At 41.3% G+C, this 21,437-nt stretch overlaps 1 non-coding gene across 1 annotated transcript; it reads left to right on the top strand.

Annotated features, from left to right (window-relative positions):
* The first annotated feature begins 21,095 nt into the window (after positions 1-21,095).
* Positions 21,096-21,181, top strand: trnay-gua (transfer RNA tyrosine (anticodon GUA)). Its single transcript is given in 2 exon segments — positions 21,096-21,132; positions 21,146-21,181. It is a non-coding gene; the product is annotated as a tRNA-Tyr (tRNA).
* Positions 21,182-21,437: the final 256 nt, after the last annotated feature.

The raw sequence follows: 21,437 nt of genomic DNA, 5'->3' as shown, positions 1-21,437 counted from the left end.
CTTATTAAAGTTCGAGGCAATATGCTTATTTAGCACTTTTCTAAAGCATGCTTTATTTCCAACATGTCGAATTGTATCACCCTTTCAACATAGCGTGCGCACAAACTGTTGGTACATAGCATTCCATTTTTAAACTAGTGTGATTAATCGGTAGATCCTGCAATAGAGTGTATATTGTACAGCATAGAGTGTATATTGCTATTATCACATAAGCCTGCTGAATGTCATTGTGGATAAAAGTGTAGCGGCAGACATACAGCCTACATTATGTACGTATATGGGCCTATACGTAATTATTAACTTGTCCAAAATAATTAAACGAAGTCTAACTACTGGCATTCACAGCAGGAATACGTTTTATAATGTTGTATAATGTACAATTTGTCAAAGATCTGTGCTGATACCTTGATGGCGAGCAGGTTGATGTTCGCATTAGGGCTAATCAATTTAATTTCCTGTCTTTTAAGGCTTTCAAAAAATGCAAACATTTCACTTTTAAACAGTTTTTTGTGATTAATTTCCATACAGGAGGGGGAGGTTCAATTAATACTTGGTCATTATAAATATGCGTTAAAAATAAAACCCTTGGCTGAGAACTTCTCATGAAATAAACTCACAAACTCACCAAAAAAAAAGACATTCCTACTGCTAGGAAAGCATTTAGCACAGTTAAAAGGTGAACACGATGGCATTGTCACTATATGCAATTAAAATGAACTGAACATACAAGTACAAAAATAACTTCAATGCAAATATTACATTATTGGCATTTGGCAGACGCTCTTATCCAGAGCGACGTACAGTTGATTAGACTAAGCAGGAGACAATCCTCCCCTGGAGCAATGCAGGGTTAAGGGCCTTGCTCAAGGGCCCGACGGCTGTGCGGATCTTATTGTGGCTACACCGGGGTTAGAACCACTGACCTTGTGTGTCCCAGTCATTTACCTTAACCACTACGCTACAGGCCACCCTATAGCGATACGCTATTAAACTATTGTACCAACTGACGCGTTGTTTGACCTATCATACCTTTGCAGGTAACACATATATTGTAATAATATCAAAATAACCATATAAGAAACGATTCTGTGCAGGGAACTCATCGCACCATTGCGAGTTCGGTCAATCACGGCCTAATGCTCGTTCACGGGCGCGTGTGCCTGTGTAGCAGGGACGTGCAGTGTGACGTAAAGCCATGCGGACCAAAGTGGAAATAAATAAATCCCATGTCTTCCATGGGCCTCAGAAAAAAGTTGGTTACTGGATAGTAATTAGTTCGGTGTGAAGGAAGAGTATAACGATGCATGATTTAAATGTATAGTTAGCGTCATTCTTTTCTATTTCAACTGTCTGAAATGCATATTTGCATATATGCACGGTATTTGCCTATAAAGTGAACGAGATTGTATGTTCTCTCATGTGTAAAGTTAATGAGAAATATCCCACATCAGAGAGTCAGCTAGCTTGCTAAGTACAGAATGTGGTATCATAGGGTGTCTGTCAGTCTGTAAACGGATGGTCTGTATAGCTAACTTTAGAGCAAGGTTAAACACCATAGCTAACTTAGCTAACAGGTAGAATGGCTGTAGGTCTAACAGTTCCAAAGTGCTCCTCTTTGTGGTGAGGGGAAAAGAACGGTGTAGAGCCAAGATGGATGGTTCAAGCAGCAGCGGTCCCTCCAAAAAGCCTTCCATTCCTGCCAATATCGCCGTCATTTTGACTTGTGCAACACGAGTGCAATTTCTGCAAGCCAAAAATAAAATTGCTGACCTCAACTGCAAATCTGAAGAAACGGTAAGAGGTCTTCAGTTAGCCTAGCATATCTAACGTCACCCAGCTAATTTTAGCTAGCTAATATTGCAGAAAAATGTGGGGTGGATTTAGCTTGGGCACAGAATTTTGATTCAACCATCCGCTCATTTACGCCTGCCACAGTACTATGGTTGATAATGGTAGCGATGGTTTAGCTCATTAGCAATACGATTGCATGGAGTCGGAGCACTCCTGTTGCTAGCTGTAGTCTGCTGTACTGTGTGCAATTTTGAGCAGTTTTCCTCTAGGCATAGAAAGTTGGAGGAGAGCTTATGATCTCTTCCACTTCCACTGTAGTTAGCTAGCTAGCGGGTGGATATTTCAGTAGTACCGTAGTGTGCAAAAATGTGGGCAGCCCTGGTTAAAAAGCCTTTTTAAAAAGAAAATACATTCATTTCAGATTTTTCCCTTTTTTGGTAATTTGGTAGCCAGTTGTACCCTATCTAATCCAATTAGTGTTACCTGGGGGATACTCCCATGCGCACACACCCCGTCCTTTGTAGTTAGCTAGCTAGCTGGTGGATATTTCAGTAGTAACGTAGTGTGCAAAAATGTGGGCATCCCTGGTTAAAAAACCTTTAAAAAAAAAACAAAAACATTTATTTCAGATTTTTCCCTTTTTGGTAATTTGGTAGCCAGTTGTACCCTATCTAATCCAATTAGTGTTACACCCACGCGCACACACCCCGTCCTTTGTCGGCCCAAAAGAGAATAACACGCATGGGCGTCATGGCTCAGGCAGTAAGAGCAGTCGTCTGACAGTCGGAGGGTTGCCGGTTCGATCCCCCGGTTCGATCCCCCTGTGTCGAAGTGTTCCTGAGCAGGGCACCTAACCCCCAAATGCTCCTGATGAGCTGGTCGGCGCCTTGCATGGCAGCCAATCACCGTTGGTGTGTGAGTGTGTGTATGAATGGGTGAATGAGAAGCATCAATTGTACAGCGCTTTGGATAAAGGCGCTATATAAATGCCAACCATGCCAACCAGAACAACACGCCTTCAAGCCTCCAAGCCGTCTCGTCTCATGCTTGTGACCATGATCCCGAGGCGCCCGGGGTGCTGTTGTGCGGGGCGATCAGCTAACCCTGCCAAGCCCGTCCCTCTGGAGCAGCGAGCCAATCATGCCGCTCCACGAGGGCTGGCCAAATAAAAGGAAAAAAAAAGAAAGCCTTTTACAATGGACATATTAGTGAACAGAAGACAACCTGACCTCGAAATGGTACTTACATTTTTTACAGTTTCAATATAATAAAAAAAAAAAAGGAAAAAGGGTCTGTGCAAAAGTTTGGGATCCCTGTCAGTTAGTACTTTGTAACTCCTCCTCGGACAACTATAACAGTTTGTAAACGCTTCTTGTAGCCAGCTAGTTTTCAATTCTTGCTTTTGGAAATTTTCCAAAGTCTTCCTGGCAGAACACCTCTATAAATATTCATAAATATTCGTCAGCCTCTTTGCATGTAAGGCATTTTTGAGATCTCTCCACAGATTTTCAATTATATTCATGTCTGGGGACTGTTGTGGCCATTCCAAAATCTTAATCTGTCTTTCCTGGAGGTTTATTTCGAGGTATGCTTTGGATCATTATCTTGCTGGAATACCCAGCGTCTCTTCAACATCAGTGTCTGGACTGCCCTTCGAACATTAGCCTTGAGAATTTCTTGATATTTGGTGGAATCCATTCTTCCTTCCACAGTATTCCCTGTGCCCCCAGCTGCCACACAACCCCAAAGCACAATGGATCCACTTCCATGCTTCACAGTTGTTTTAATGTTTCAAGAGAAAAAATAATATTTGTGGAACTCAAATGTTTGTGGGTGCGTTTTTGTATAAGGTGTAATATTTGCTGCATATGTTTGATTTTGAAGTAATCCAAAAGTAATCCAAAATTATTCTGATTTTTTTGTAATCCAATGGATTAAGTTACTAATGACGAAATTTGTATCCAATAACTGACCACATTTCAAAGTAATCTGACCCAATAGAAGGTATACGGCACACTTGCGAATGATAACTGATGAGGCTATGCTTGGTTAATACTTGAATGGTAGATGAAACAAGAAAGGGGTCTTCCTTCTGTACTGAGCAGAAAACAAATGCTGAATATAGTCATGGACACAGTCCCATAGGGAATGCTTTCCATTGGAAGAGATGTTAAACTGAGGTCATGGTTCCGTGGTCATTGAAGATCCTTTGGCACTTATCCTACCTAATTCCCAGTATGGCTCTCTCCATCTGTCCATCTAATCATGCCCCAGTTTAATTGGCTTAATACAACCCTCTGCCTCCATCTCAGCTGAAATGTAATTAGCAGCCTGCTGGCACAAAAGGAGGTGCAGCGCTTGGTGAAGCTCTGGTTGGGCTGAGCTGAGCTGCATACACGCCTGCACCCTCAGTGGGGTGGGAGTTGATAAACTGAAATGAAATCTTGGGTTAATAAACAAGAAGGGAAAGAGAGAAGTCTTCACACCAACATCATTAATAACATAAATGAATAAAAGTTAATAAAATTGTATTGTCTTTATTAATAATTAATTACACAATTTGCTTGTTCCAACTGAATTAATATGATAAAATCATGTTTAATCATATTGATTTAAATCAATTTTGCAATTCCAGATGGCCAGGGGAAATTCCGAAACTCCTGGATAATGTGGGAGGGTTGGCAGCCCTAGTGAAAACCACCATAGAAAGGCCTAGGATTCACAATGCTGTGTTTGGGGCTGTGCAGTGAAATGGTCAATGGAGGGTTCAAGTTATCCCATTTACTGCTGTAAAGTATTGCATTTGGCTCCAGAGCATCTTTAAATAAGATAGAGCTGGTAGTACATAGTAGCACCAGAGCACTGGCTAGGTTATGTTTTCTTTGAAAAAGCTTACAGTATGGGAAGAAGGTGGTTGAAATATGGGACATAGAACACTACAATATGTTGTATATGTGTTAATAATGTTAATGTGCAGAGCATTTATATTATGTTACCAGATACTGTACTGATGCGGATGAACATGTACGCCCTTTGATTCTAAAAAAAAAATTTGTGCAGATTTGTCAGCTGCACATTTATGCTGCAAATCTCCCATTCAATCACATCCCAAAGGTGTTCAGACCTCAGAGAGCGAGTCATCGCTGTTATCTACACTAATTACACATTCACAATTTAGATCTTGATTTGTTTAGGGCCACTTTATTACAGCAACATCTCTGTTACATTAAACCCTAATGACATTGTTCAATTGAACATAGCCAGACACTATAAAGATAAGATGACTTAATTTCAGGAACTGCTTTCAGGGATATTTTGTTAATGAAACAGACTCAATGGTACTTTAGCCAATCCCTGCTTTGGGGCCATGTGCCTGTCCTCATTGCCCTGTGTTGCCCCAAGACTGGCAGGAAATGTAACTGCAAGACTCACCCTTCCCGATGGACCCTTCATCAAGAGAAGAATCCAATTCAATCCCCGCACAGCAGAGTGGAAATGCTGGATGATTGATGTGTGGCATAATCCTTAAAGGAGCCCTGTCACGCTTGTTTCAGTTGATGTTATTTGGATTAAATAATGTGTGTTCAATTAGTTTTTAAATCACAGCAGTGTAGCCGTTTCCTAAATATGGGGCAAAACTTATCCATATATTATCCATATATTTACTCAAAACAAACACGTCCAGTGACGTCACAAGTTGGTAAGTACTGCAGGACGTAGCAAGTGTTCGAAGCTGCATCCAACAGTACTTACCAACTTCTTCTGCAGCAATAGGAGGATTAATTGGAAGAAGTATCTACAAACAAGGGGTCCAGGAGGACAACTATGCGACGAGTAAGCTTATTAACTAAGACATTCTGCAAAGTCCTACAAAGAGCAATACTGTAGTTGATTTGTCAAGTTAAGTCAAACTACTCATCCTGGATAAGTTTCCTCTAAATGTAAAATGAATTAATATTACACAGCCTAAATGTAGTAATGGGTTTCTTGTGGGCAAAACAAATAACACTATATGATGAATAAGTACTGTGCAAACATAGGTATAGTAGTATTTTAAGAAAAATATAATTTAAGTCAAAATAATGAAGGAAGAGTATGAATGTTTTATGTTCCACCTATAAATCTGCCTTTCTGTCTATTTATGTAATTTCTGGAATTCAAAGCCACTCTAAAGTCTTGGGGAAGCTTCCCTCTCTGTTAAATCTCAGCAACAGACAGACGTGGTCATCCTGCAGCTCACTGGGATTCAGCCTTATTTACAGTGACAGCCACATCCTCTCCTGCCTCTGTGAGCGGCAGATGTTCATGTTTTATGCATTACCTCCATTAGGGAGCATGGTCCAGGTTTGGATCTGTGCGTCAGGTCCTTACAAAAACAAACACACACAAAGCCAATGACAGAGAAAACGGACACAGACCCTTAATGCGGTTTATATATAAATTTCCTGTGGATTTCAAAACCTCACTCAAAGCTTTTGCACTGTGTCAGTATGGAATACCTCTCATCTGAACAGTAACAAAGCAGGACCACCCTCATTAATGAGCACAAGTATACTGAATTTCTGTGTTCCGCCTGGTTTGTCGCTGTAACCGTTGTCAGGAGGGACTATAGTTAATTCATTACCTTCATTATTTGTTTAATTTGTTTTGTATAAGAAGTGATACATAATTCACACTGCATCTCACTAAAACATACCTGCTTTTCAGTAGTTGAGAAACAAACTGTTGGAATCTAGTGGTTATGGAAACATTGTGCAATGGAAATGGGAATGTAATGTAATGTAATGTAATGGAAAAAAAGGTGTCACTTTTTGACCTGAGTTAATACTCCACTTCAAAAGGGCCAAACTAGACGCACAAAATGATCTCAGCACACGTTCTGTTCCACTTGGGGAGGCTTTTTCATCGGTTGGGGAATCTTAATGACGCAAGGCTGACCTGACAGACCAATGCTGCTTCAGAGGCTTTGTCAGGGGTTTGGCAAAATGTCCTGTGTGATTTTAGCAGTTCACTATTGATGGGATTGATCCCCATCTGATCTTAACCCTTACTTCAGGAACTGTGACAATTGTGCCAATTAATAATTCAACTACAAGGTTATGAATTCTATTAATACCATTACACATTCACGTTTGAGTCTCATCAAACATCATCATCTGCAGATAATAGATATCATCTGTAGATATTAGGTCAGTACTCTCTCCCTCTGATATATTATTGGAGACTGTGTAAAGAGAATAATTATTTCACTCCAGACACTACAATGGACAGACACACTTCATCAGCTTCAGTGGCAGCTAGAGCAGAATATTCTGCCCTAGTGTCCAAAACAAAAAACAACAATGAAGTTATAATGTTATATTTAGCCAGTATTATGTTCTTTCAATGTACTCCTTGTTTGTTGTGTAGGTCTCTCACTCTTGAAATCTTGAGGATGGGCTTTGTAAGTCTTGAGGATGAGATTGTAATGTATGGTACATGATGATTTATTCAAAGATGATATACCTTTGTACCGGGGCAGAAATCAAAGCACCCTGTGTCTTACTTGGACTGTATTCATTGATTTAGAAAATGTTACTCAGTCTGGTCTGTTTAGAAAGTCAGGTGAAGCAGTTTCACACAAGGCACAATAAAATTAAATAGAAATATTGTTTTTTACATCAAAGAAAATTTTGTATCTGAGAATTTCTTCAGATTAGTTTTTCAGTCATATATCATAGCTGCATCTGCCAACAAAGCAACCTCAGTGTATAATCACAAGGCCCAAAGTAGGCTTATTCTGGAAAATAGCTGCTATGATCTCACCTCCATCTGCATACTTCCATTAGCTAAAATGCTACTCAGTCGTTACTATAATAACATACTTCTAATTGACTGTATGATTAGCAAAGGTTACACTGTTGCGGATTACTCACAGACAGGGATGTTGTCTGTACCAAGCGACTGCGTTACTGGGACTGGTCAAAGAACCAGTTACACTGATCGTGTTTCAAAGAGCCAACAAAATGTAGATAATTGCATTCCTATGCACAAGTAATATTGTACATGTACATGTATGCAACAGTGAAATGGACAAAATGATCATTTTGCCAGATAAATTCTAAGTAAGCAATGGGCGTTCTATCGATGCTATTCCGACTATTCCACGTTTATGCAATTATACTGTACACTATTATGGATGGATTCCAGAAGAGAGGGTGAGGTCCCTGTTGATTGATTTAAAATTGTGCCATGAAAAATGGGTTATTTGGGAACAAGTGATTAGCTATTTGGGCGGCACGGATGGTGCAGTGGGTAGCACTGCCACCCCACAGCAAGGGGGTCCTGGGTTCGAATCCCCATTGGCCGGGGCCTCTCTGTGTGGAGTTTGCATGTTCTCCCCATGTTTGCGTGGGTTTCCTCCAGATACTCTGGTTTCCTCCCACAGTCCAAAGACATTGGTGAGTCTAAATTGCCCATAGGTATGAGTGTGTGAGTGAATGGTGTGTGTGTGCCTGGCAACCTATGCAGGGTGTATTCCTGCATTTTGCCCAATGTATGCTGGGATAGGCTCCAGCCCCCCTGAATGAATGAATGAATGAATGAATGAATATGAGACGGGTGCGTGGGGGTTGGACCCAAAATGCACGACTCAGAAACAATAGTAAAATAAAGTCCCGTCAGGGCTTTATTCGGGACGAATCCCAGGAGCGTAGTCAAAACAAGCAAAGTCCATACACATAGATCCAGCCAATAAAACGATAAACAATCCGAAGACACGGTGCCGAGGGAAGAGGCAAACTCGTAGTCGGTAGACGTGCTGGGAGGTCTGGTAGCAGGAGAGCTGTCAGCGGGGCAGAAGTACAGGCGGGCGGCAGGCAGGGTCGTAGTCGAGGGCGATGCGGAAGTCGAAACCATAAACAAAACAGCGAGGCAAAGGTACAAAAGCAGTAGGCGAGGACGTAGTCAAAAACAAGCGATGGTCAACGAAACAGAAATCAATAAACGGTGGTCGATAAACAGGCTTGGATCTTGACGTGAAACCAACTCAAGAGTTGCTTTGACGGACAAGAGGCAGACAATTTCGCAAAGAAACGAAGTGCGACTGGGCTATAAATGCGGGTGTAGACAGGTGTAGACAATTAGTTAGAGAGCAGCAAGGGAATGGAAAAATTGGCATGGATGGTGCAGTGGGTAGCACTGCCGCCCCACAGCAAGGAGGTCCTGGGTTCGAATCCCCATTGGCCGGGGCCTCTCTGTGTGGAGTTTGCATGTTCTCCCCGTGTTTGCGTGGGTTTCCTCCAGATACTCCGGTTTCCTCCCACAGTCCAAAGATATGCTGATTGGCGAGTCTAAATTGCCCATAGGTATGAGTGTATGAGTGTATGAGTGTGTGAGTGAATGGTGTGTGTGTGCCCTGCGATGGACTGGCAACCCGTCCCGGGTGTATTCCTGCCTTTCGCCCAATGTATGCTGGGATAGGCTCCAGCCCTCCTGTGACCCTGTTCAGGATAAGTGGGTTAGGATAATTAATTAATTAATTAATTAATGATTAGCTATTTCCAATGAATGCTTGCTCAAATAAAATAATTAAAAGTATAAAATGTAACAACTTTAAAGTATGTAAATTAATGAAATTTAAATAAATAAAACCCTGTCTGTTATTTCCCCCAATTTGTCTACTGGGTTTGTCTACTGTTAGCTAATGTGTTATTTATCATTGTGGTTTTCAGCAAAATCATTTTTTCTTTTGCCTTTCAACCAGGACATTGATAAAATCAATATGTGAAGCCCATGTTAAATTGGACCTTGTAAGAAATTGTGGGTTTATTGTATTACACTAAACACTAAAGTTCAGACTCCTCAGACCTCCATGTAAGTATTTAGTGCATTCTCAGATGAAACCCAGTGTAGCCTCCAACAAAACACTCGAATAACAACAGAAACAACAACGGATGTCATCTCTTCCACTGCTGCTGCCCTCAGCCAGAGAGCAGTCAGCCAGAGAGCAGTCAGTCGGAGAGCAGTCAGTCAGAGAGCAGCCAGCCGGAGAGCAGCCAGCCGGAGAGCAGTCAGCCGGAGAGCAGCCATCCAGAGAGCAGTCAGTCAGAGAGCAGTCAGCCGGAGAGCAGTCAGTCAGAGAGCAGCCATCCAGAGAGCAGTCAGCCGGAGAGCAGCCAGCCGGAGAGCAGTCAGCCGGAGAGCAGCCATCCAGAGAGCAGTCAATCAGAGAGCAGCCATCCAGAGAGCAGTCAGTCAGAGAGCAGCCAGCCGGAGAGCAGTCAGCCGGAGAGCAGCCAGCCGGAGAGCAGTCAGCCGGAGAGCAGTCAGCCGGAGAGCAGCCATCCAGAGAGCAGTCAATCAGAGAGCAGCCAGCCGGAGAGCAGTCAGCCAGAGAGCAGTCAGCCACCCTGACGAGCGGTTGCGTCACATTGAAGGCTGAGGTCACATTGAATGTGTGTGGTCACCCAAGGGTAACTGGTACTCATGCCATCCGAGGTGGTAAAAAACAGGTCAGATTTCCCCAGCCTGGCACTGCTTCCAGTGAGCCCATCAGGAAGTCGAAAGTGAAACAAATCAATAGGCATTTCCTGCTAGCCTCTCCTCTCAGAGGAAAAACAAATGTGACAATATAATGGGCTTAAAATTGTCGTTGCCGATTCAGTATGACGCGAACGACCAGAGTGTTGTTTGCACAGCACATTACTGAGATGAGGCCATCCTCACCTCCTGAATCAGTTTAGATCAGGGGTGCACAACTCCGGTCCGATCTGCGTACTGACCAACCTATTGCCTTGTTTTGAATTTGCTGACAGCGTCTCTAAATTACTCTGGGTCAAACCTGTGCACAGTAAAATCCACTGGCAGGATACACTGGCAGGCTGCAGCTGTAGCTGGTCTTGCACGTCAGGTAATTATTTAATTGACTCAATCATATCTTTAGACCAGAAGTTGGCACAATATCCTGAAACAGTTTGGCCCTTGTTGTGCACCCCTGGTTTCGATCCTTGCCGTTTGTCAAAGCTAGATGAGGTGCCTGCTAGGTTATAGCATGATTAAATATATACAAAGTTAGAAAATATCTAGCTGCACTTCTTTTTCTTTCAGGCTTTAACTTTTTACAGATTATTAAAAGTTTATTAAAATATACTCACATATTATGAGTTCAGGATTTAGAGATTAACAAAAAAACTACTGAAGCTGAAAAGGAATATACACCAACCAAAGTTAACCTAAATGGGCAAATGTAAAATATGAAGAACAAAAAAAACACATGTACAGTTAGGTTAGTTTGGCTGCAAAAGGTAAGAGTTTAAGAAAGCCAATACAAAACGTAGATAATTTAATTCCTATGTACAAATAATTGTGTGCAAGGATGCAACGGTGAAATGGACAAAATGACAATTCCTCCAGAGAACACCTTGATCTGCGTAGACAATGCCCAGATTGTAACATAAATGCAAGAAAAATGTCATCAATTTGTATAACTGTTGTAACGGTGCGAATACAAAACTGTAGCATTTACAGAGATCCTTTCACTTTCGTTCTTGAAAAAAAAGAAGAATTCATATATTTTGAGTAGATTGTAGAAAATCCAGTTTTCAGAATGGCACTGGCTATTCCAACAAAGAAGGTTTCTCTGGACCTCAGTTTCACTGTACTTTACCTTGTTTAAATTTAATAATAAACATAATATGAGCAACCAGTCATTTTTGTTGTGCATTTTTTTTCGTATTCTTGAGTACGAAGTTTCCAAGAAAGGTGTATAACTGGAGGTAGTGTCAAAAGTTGAGGTTACCTGTAGGTTGGTTATCTTAGGGATGTAAGTTGTACTGTGAAAACAACATCTAAAAATTGTACAAAATTAGTCATCAGCTGTAAATTTAGCGTGGTCGGTGAAGCAACATACAATGGAGAAATAAATGAAGAAACAAGCGGAAACCAGAGGAAGAGTGATGCTGATTCTGTTCAATCTGTTTTTCCTGGTTTTATTACTTCTGAACAACCGTGTGTAAATATGTTCAGCAAAGATATAAAAAACAGGTTGTATCATAACCCATCCTTTCAAATGCTATTATAGGCCTATTCAAAATATTCACTGGCAAGTAGGACATGCCATATGTGAGTATTAGGATTCTTACAGAATTCTAGAATTTTTCGAAGTGGTGCTCTGTAAGACTTCATGGCACGCCAAATGCCAATCAATTTATTAAAACAATACCTAGCCATGAAGGTATTTATTGACCAGTCAAAAAAGTCTTGCATTCACCATTTGGCTTTTACCAGCTATATTTGTCTAATCCTGATATTGAAATGGGTCACACATTTTGAAAAGCCAATTTCCGAGCAATTGTTGATGCTTTGTGAATCTGCTAATGACTTAGGCTACGCCAGAGCACACATTTGGTCAAACCACACTTCCACTCTTCCATGGTAAGCACTGTTGAAGAGAGACTATCCTTTTAAGTTACTGAGAATGATTGATGGATGAACCCATTTTTTCTTCTTTTTTTTACCTATATAGAGCTGAACAAACAATAATTAAATATTATTCCTGTAACTAGGCTGCAACTGTAGGTATTGACATATTTAGATAGATAGATAGATAGATACTTTATTCATCCCGAGGGAAATTTTAGGCATCCAGTAGCTTATACATACACACATATACACACATATCTCACACACATAAAGATCAAAATCACTCACAGAAAAGTAAGAAATAAAGCGCATGTGAAGTGATTACAAAGGCCTAGTAGGGACTGGCGCTGTGATATATTGACCATGATAAGGTGCTACGGTAGATTGTGTGCAATGGTGGTAGTGCAAAAGTACAAAGTAAACTGTAAACAGTAAACATATTTGTGTTTTAAGTTAGAATAGATTTACTTGACCGCTGCCTAATCACCTAGTGTTACTTTCACCTACACACAAGGTCTAAACATCAAAAGAGCCCACCCTTCCGTGATTGCAATGATAAGAAGGCTATGTCAATGTCCACCTGTATAGGTTGTATCTTCCTATTGCATGCTGGGATAGGTTCCAGCCCACTGCATCCCTGACCAGGAAAGGGCAGGTTAGATAATGGAGGGATGTATGTTAAAGGGCAGGTTAGATAATGGAGGGATGTGTGTTAAAGGGCAGGTTAGATAATGGAGGGATGTGTGTTAAAGGGCAGGTTAGATAATGGAGGGATGTGTGTTAAAGGGCAGGTTCGATAATGGAGGGATGTGTGAAAGACAACGGTAACTCAGATAAACACTGTACAATTATGGTGAGCAGAAAAGCATCTCAGAATGCACAACACGTAGAACCTTGACGCGAATGGGCTACAACAGCAGAAGACCACTTTTGTCAGCCAAGAACTGAAAGCTGAGGCTGCAGTGGGCACAGACTCACCAAAACAGGACACTTAGCCTTGTCTGATGAATCCTGATTTCTGCTGAGGCATACAGATGGTAAGGTCAGAATTTGGGGCAACAGCATGAATCTATGGACCCAACCTGCCTTGTGTCAACATTTCAGGCTGTTGGCAGTGGTGTAATGGTGTGGGGAATGTTTTCTTGGCACACTTTGGGCCCGTTTATGCCAATCTTGCTGGAATGCCACAGCCTATTTGTTGCTGACCATGTGCATCCCTTCATGGTCACAATGTACCCATCTTGGCTATTTCTAGCATGATAATGCATCATGTCACAAAGCAAAAGTTGTCTCAAACTCATTTCATGAACAAGACACAAGAGTTCAGTGTTCTTCGGTGGCCTTCCCAGTCACCGGATCTGAATCCAATAGAATACCTTTGGGATGTGGTAGAACGGGAGATTCGCAGCATGAATGTGCAGCTGACAAATCTGCAGAAACTGTGTGATGCAATCATGTCAACATGGAACAAAATCTCAAAGGAATGTTTTCAACATCTTGTGGAATCCATGGAATGAAAAATTGAGGCTGTTTTGAGAGTGAAGGGAGGCCCGACCCAGTGTTAGTATAGTGTTCCTCTGAATGTATATTAATAACCTCTCTACTTCACATTAAAACCAGACAAACAATTAAATGTCTTAACAATTAAATGTCTTGTCTATACGATGGTCATAACTCGCCATATTCCAAATTAGCCCCACTCACAGAATGATGTAGGAATAACCCCATCCGTACCCTGACCCCACTCTATTCCTCCCTTTCCTCGTCTATGAATCCTGTCTCCTTCAAAGCACATGATATCAGCCACAGCTTCCATTCACTCCAGAGTCTAGCTGAGCTCACACATACATTGGAGTTGGCAGCACACATCTGCAGCTTATGCAGGCTGTTGGTAACCCAAATGACCAGAGATGGTACCCTAGGGCACTATTTATAGATTCCTTTATAGATTCATTTATTTCAATAAAACAAATTTGTTATACTTGTATGTGGAGCATCAAGTTCTTGGTTTAAAGAAGAGGAAATTCACTACCACTATTCATACCAAGGATTTGAATCAGTCTTCTACTTTTTGTTGTCATTTGCTTATTTTTATGAACAGCTAAGGTTAGTTTTGCATGGTTTTTGCAAGATAAAGAAAAAGCACTGTGGTAGATTGGAGTTTCAATTAGCTGAACAGGAAGTTGCAGATAATGTTTTTAGCTTAAAACATTTTAACAAATTAGTTCAGTTTTATCTATACAAATGTATATACCATTGCATTTATGCAGCGGTTACAAAGGAGATTTATTTTTTAATGGAAAAAAGGTGCCATGATCTTGGTGGAACACTGTTGGTTTGGTTGGTTTGGCAGTAAAACCGGTAATCAAACTAACACAATCCAGCACCACCTTAATCCTGTTTGTGTTGTTGCACCTGCCATGCATACGTTATATTCAGCAGAAAGAGTAAATGCTACTTTCTAGTTCCCATGTCCAACTACAGGAAAAAGAAAAGAACCAACCAAATTATAAAATCAGGTCTCTGTCACGTTTCAGGTCTGTCTCGCCATGTTTTATGTTTATTCATTTTGTCTTAGTCTTGTATTGTCTTACCATGTATTATGTTAGTCTAGGTTCGTCATGTTGTTTAGTTATGTTTCGTTACGATTTATTTTCTTGTCATGTCTAGTTATGTTTCGTACGATTATATTACCTTGTTATGTTGAGTGGTTATCATCTTAGTTTCACTTTGTGTTATGTTTTGATTTATGTTTATTGTTACGTTAACTGGTCGTTGTTTATGCATACACTTTTACATGTCTTTCCGCAAACCTTGCGTTCCGCCTTTTCTCTCTCTCTCTTTCTGTCATTCACTCCCTAATTGTTTCCATTTGTCTATTTACTAAAACTACTAACGCTAGATCAGGATTGGGTAGAAACTAACAAACTAATCATGTGTTCATGTTACCTTACGTTTCTCGTGCATGTCATTTACTAATTTACTAATGCTAGGGCAGGATAGGTTTATTACTAACGATTACTAATCACCTTGTTAAACTTGTCATCCATCGCACCTGTTTTCCATTTCCTTGCTACGCTCTAACTAATTGTCTACACCTGTCTACATCTGCATTTATATCCCAGTCGCGCTACTGTTCACTGCGAAATTGTCTGCCTCTAGTTCTACTACGCAACTCTTGAGCATTATTTACTGTTTGATTACACGTTACGATCCAAGCCTGTTACCGACCATCGTTATTGATTTCTGTTTTGTTGACCACTGTTTGTTTTTGACCACGTCCTCGCCTACCGTTTCTGTACTTTTGCTTCGCTGATTGTTTCATGGTTTCGACTCCCGCTTCGCCCACGACTACGCCTCTGCCTGCCGTCCGCCTGTTCATCTGCCCCGCAGACAGCTCTCCTGCTACCGGACCTCCCTGCACGTCTACCGACTACGAGCTTGCCTCTTCCCTCGGCACCGTGCTTTTTGTTTGTTATTTGTTTGGCTGGATCTTCGTGTATGGACTTTGCTTGTTCTGACTACGCTCCTGGGATTCGTCCCGAATAAAGCCCTGAGGGGTCTTTATGTAACTATTGTTTCTGAGTCGTGCATTTTGGGTCCAACCCGCGCGCACCCGTCTCAGTCTCCTTCAGGGAGGGGAATCAGTCACTGGTTTTAGTTTCAGGGAGGTTCATGCTACAGGTCAGACTCACCAACTGAGCTTTTGTAGTGAAAGCACAGGATGATCAGGGCTTGACCTTTGACCCTAGGGCTGCAATCAATTAATGACAGTCTGGCCTGAGTAATCCCTTTTTTTTTTGGTTGACGAGGCAATCAAATTTCCATTTATCACCCAGCCTGTGTGTTGATAGAGTGAAGCGTGTTTTGAAGGGATTGGAAGCACCACGCAACATACGCAGAGGGATCTATTATTCCAAACCTCAATAGCCTGTGGATTCCAGCGGAGCTCTGTGATTGGAGGAGACCAGCCCCCAGCACAGGAAAGCTACAGGCTGGGTCTATGTGATTAGCAGGGCCTGGGAATTCCACCTTTCACAAACTTACTGACGTCATGATAAATATTTCTAACAGCAGCAGTGTGCATGTAAAGAACGATTCAATGTTTTCTTCAAGACATCAAAAAAAGGAAAGGTCTTGCCAGCACATAAACCAAGCCCCCCCTCCCCCCTTGCACTTTTTCTTTTTTGTTGCTCCCAGGACTGATGATATCAATTACCTGAACATATATGGTGTTTAACTAGGGGGAGTTCTGTGAGGCTTGTCCCCCGGAAATGGGAATTAGACAAAAGAGCAAAAAATGTCACCTTGAGATGGGCCTGCATCAAAATGGCGGCTAAGCATCTGCCATGGGCCACCTTTGCTTTATCAAACTACCAGTTGCAACTGTATCTTTACAGAGCTGTACCTAAGACAGTAGGTGAGGTCAAGCAACAGCAAGCCTGTGAAACATGCCATACATTCTTTGGACATGGGGCATGACCTCACATGAACCTATTTATGTAAATTGACCAGAAGAAAGAAGAAAGCTCACCTCTGCTGGAAAACAAGCGGATGGTCTGCTCTCTGTTTAACCAGTGCTGTGATTCTAAGGAGCATCAGGATTACTTGATTGAATGCCAGTGTGCCTGGAGCATTCACTGGGTTTAATTTCTCAGTAATGTTTGACCCACCATGCTTAGCTAAGCCCAGTTATTAAGCCTCACATCATCTGATGGACACTATCTGTCATTTTCAATAGACAACCAATGTCTAAACCTCTGGCCGAAAGGGGAAAATAGTTCACTCAGATTTGTTTCAAGTTTGTTTGTTTACTGCACTAATGCAAGTAAAATAAAGGAATGCTTCAGAGGGTAGCATGCCCACACGCACATGGTTGCACACACTCACACGCACGCATGCATGCAGACACATACACACTCACACACACACACACACACTTCATGATGTGGAAAAAGGCATCGGAGAAAATGACTCATATAATGACCCTCTTCATGGCCAACACAAGAAAGTTATGGATCTGGAAGACTGCCTCATGCATATCTCTGTCTTTATCTCAAGAATTACATTATAATATGGTATTACTATGCTATAGAGAAAAGCAAGCTGGCTATATAATGTGAATTATTATAAAGTGAATAATTAATGATATTTAGTTGCAAAAAACATTTATTCAATGGTTCATGAACAGGATTTTAACTCCTTTTCCACACTAGCTGGACACCACACTAAGGAAAATGATTCCCACTGGGATAAGGATGGACCTAAAGGGTTGGTCTGGATGGCCCTCACATTATTTGTTTACCTTACATAAATTTTACAATTATGGTTTGCCATTAATGCTTTTCTTTTATCATGCTTGCTGGTACAAGAGGGAACTTCTAAAAGTCCATTATGAAGTTTAGGGAAGGGTTTTATCAGGACCTATAGTCTGCTGTTTTGAAAATATTGATATGTCACCATTGAACATGGTTCTGTTTTGTATTTAATATATGAATACTGACTGAAAAAGCAAATTGGGCAGATGGACAGATGATCATTCATTTTTAGAAGGCATCTCCTGCACAATTATTCTGCCTGCTGACTGAATGTGCAAAAGGGTGGCACCCCCTGCTGGCAAACTTTATATAACTAAAGAATGTGACTTTGATTACTCAAGGTCTATAAAGCTGTGCATCCCCGTGATGGCAGGGGCCATGTTACAAACCTGCTGGCAGAAGTAGGTAGTTCAGTATTCTTACTATTTGTACAGACTTATATTTCCATCCTTTATGGGGGAAGACCTCTGTCTCATCATCTCTTTCACGCTTTCTCTTTCTCTCCCCCCTCTCTCTCTGTCTCTCTCTCTCTCTCTCTCTCACACACACACACTCTTTGTTGCCATATATGCAGCCCAGACTCAACTTCCTGTTTCCTCATGTCATTCTCATTCAGAAATCTGCACAGTGGGAAGCGCGTAGCTTCCCTCCATCAATAATGTCCCTCCATCAATAATGTTTCTAATTTGTTTGTCAGGACCTCTACGGTCCTACTGATCCCCCCCAAATGAATAATTAGGCCCCGGACTGTCAGTTTTTCCATTTGGCATTGTCACACCATTGCTTGCCTGCCTCTGGACATACATGCAGCCATGTGTATGTAGGCAACACAAGAGCAGAGTAAGGTCATTGGTGGAGCAGGCCAACTGTAATAGAGCTGTACATTCTAGAATGTTTCTTTTTTTAAATATTACAGAGTGGGAAAGAGAGAGTAAGATAATAAGCAAAAAAATGAATACGTTTTTTTGCTCATTATTAAACAGTGGGTAGTAGTAGGCTAAGGACCACTAAGTTAACAACATACATGCTGTGGCCTTGCACATTGAGCAACATTTTGAGAGACAGCCAAATCAAGCATATGCTGATTAAGCACAGTGGAGCAAAAAACTGCATCTACTACATATATGATACAGCTCAACTGAGGTTAACAAAACTCTTTATAACGCATATAATGCATATTTGGGGAATATTGTCGTCATAATGTTATTTCAGCCAAATGGGAATCTAAAATGAATGTTCTCATAGGTTTCCCATACAATCTTTGCTTCAGTACTTCTGCTGCTTTATGTCGCATGGAGAAACGCATGGAAAATAAGATTCTTCCCCATTCCTCCCAGCAGGTCAGAGTTCAGACCCATTCCATTTAAACTGTTCAAAAAACAAATGCTGTTATATTATGAGAGGGAGGTTAATGAGCTAGACTACACTTCTCCTGGGAGATTCATGTCCTGTGCAAAGCAGGGGGCTCTGCTCTGGCACTTTTTATTAGAAACAAGGTAATAACATTCAAAATGATATTTCTTAATTCACTGTTACATAGCTGCCACGCTTTCGGCATGAGACACACGCATTTGCCTGTTTTCACACGCATATGCAAATGAGTGTGTCTCACGCCGAAAGCGTGAGAGTTGGCAGCTATGCTGTTATTCGCTGTAGGCTTGTCGCATGACTGCAACATTCTCCACTGGCCTACATATGAGAAAGTAAAAAAAGAAAGAAAAAAGACATATTACTTCTGCCCCCCAGAGCAATTCACAAGCACATGACACTCTCAAGGTACAATAATAACACAAACCCAGTTTTTATGAATGCTTTTTTTCCCTTAAAGATGAAATGTTTGAAAGGCAATCACATACAGTATTTGATGTAGATGTATTTTCTATGTTTCCCTAGAAACTGATTTAGCGGAAGTGGCGTATGATAGGCTGCTGTAGCCCCACGGGCTGCGGTGAGGTGGTGGGGTGTGCCGTGATTAGTGATTGTCTTTCAAGAAACTGGAGAGCACCGTCAGAGCTGTGCCTCGTTTAGCCAGTGATTGCCATTACCGTCACCACTGCTATCACCTGTTTAACACGTCAGCTGCCTAATACCGTGTATTCTCTGGCATTTTATCCAACAAGTAGGGCTCTGCACAATGGATTGGCGAATGTATATGTATCAGCTGAGGGACGCATTGTTTGTCATGTGCACTGTAATTGCACATGATAAATATGTGTATGGTAATTACACATTGTGTACAGTATACATTCGCAGGCAACACTATTTTATTAGATAATAAACATCACCAACAATAAAACTGCGAATACAAAAATATTTTACGTTACAAAGGCTCATGGGAAATTATCAAGTAGATACGAATGTGAATTTAATCCACTGAGCGTGTGAGAGGCAGCCCCCGGATGATACGCAGTAACTAGGCTGTGGCGCAAACTCTCCCTGATTGGTCTATGTCAACAAAATATTAAAATGTTGTGCAAATAATTAAATAAAAAATCAGCACATGGGCCATTAGACAACGACACAAAAAAACGAACCTACCACAATTGGGAATGTACTGTACGTGTTTATGAGGATAAAATTTCATACAGGAAGCGGGGAGGGGTAGGAAGTGAGGGTAATTCCCAAGGGCCCTGACAGAAACAGGCCCTGAAAACACATTATAACAGGGTTTTCGGAGGGGGTGTGGCCCAGTGTGGGATCCGTATGGGGTTCAAAATCCCTGGTGGCGTCCCTGGCTGCATGTGAAGAAGAGAGGGTATGGTCGCTCAGTTCTGTTGTGGTTTGTTCCTCATCTATCCTCCCTTGCAGATCACCTGTTAAGTTCACTTGTTGCACGTCAATTTAGCTCACTCCCGGGACAAGAGCAGTCTTACTACTTCGCTAGTGAACTACAGCTGTTTTAACCCTATGTCCTATGCAGTGGGGTTTCTCCGTGCTTGGGGTGACAAATGGACATTCCAAATTACGCCAATTTGGCCACCACATTTTTGCAATTGGAACACATTAAAGGGTTAAACTCGTGGGTTTGTAGGTTTATGGGCTAACTTCAGTCTGGTGCTACTGTACACATTGTAAGGTTTCTGATGGAATACGATGGCTACAGTTAAAGTGAAACCACTTGCTCAAAATGAATAGCTAGGAAGGTGAATATATTTGAGATCAAAAAGCCTTCGTTCAACCAGTAAGTCAATGACGAACAAGTTGCGCAAAACATAAGTGGTAAACGTGTGCATATAATATGTGCAATAAATCCTCATTCGGCTTGCCAAAAGCAATCCAATAAATCTGTTATTGTCCGCAAAGTTGCATCACTGTAAGTCAAAATTTTATGATATAATATAATGCTGATATACGAACTGTTGATGATTAAATATAACGTTGGCGTTAAACATTGAAATCCAGAACAGTGGAATTCCAACTTCAAACGTGAGCCGGCTATGTCTATATGTGCGACTGTGGCCTATCATAGCGAGCTATGGCGATAAAAAGCGACATTAATGCTTACTAAACACAATAAATAAATACTGAATAAAATAATGTTGTACGTATGTTCTTATACTCTTATTTTAACACCCGTATGTATCCCCTTCGATAGCTCAGTTGGTAGAGCGGAGGACTGTAGCGGTTACACTGTAATCCTTAGGTCGCTGGTTCGAATCCGGCTCGAAGGAGGGAAATCTTTTTTCTTTTACTATCGGAGAGAAAAATATTTGCCTAATTTATTAGTATTATAATAATTTGAGCACTTGTGGGCAATGCATCGTATTGCGACACCTTACTTACCACTTTGCTGGCAATTCATTGTGTGACGCTGATTTACCTTCGTCTGGGAATTCGTGACCAAACCACAAGCTCTCATTGAAATAACTTCGCTTGTCCTTTCCTTTCATTTTCTTTTGTTAAAGTATCGTAAAACTGAAACTGTGC

Source organism: Conger conger, chromosome 11 (genome assembly GCF_963514075.1).
Source record: "Conger conger chromosome 11, fConCon1.1, whole genome shotgun sequence".
Taxonomy (NCBI): domain Eukaryota; kingdom Metazoa; phylum Chordata; class Actinopteri; order Anguilliformes; family Congridae; genus Conger; species Conger conger.
This window is presented reverse-complemented; position numbering and strand designations above follow the sequence as displayed.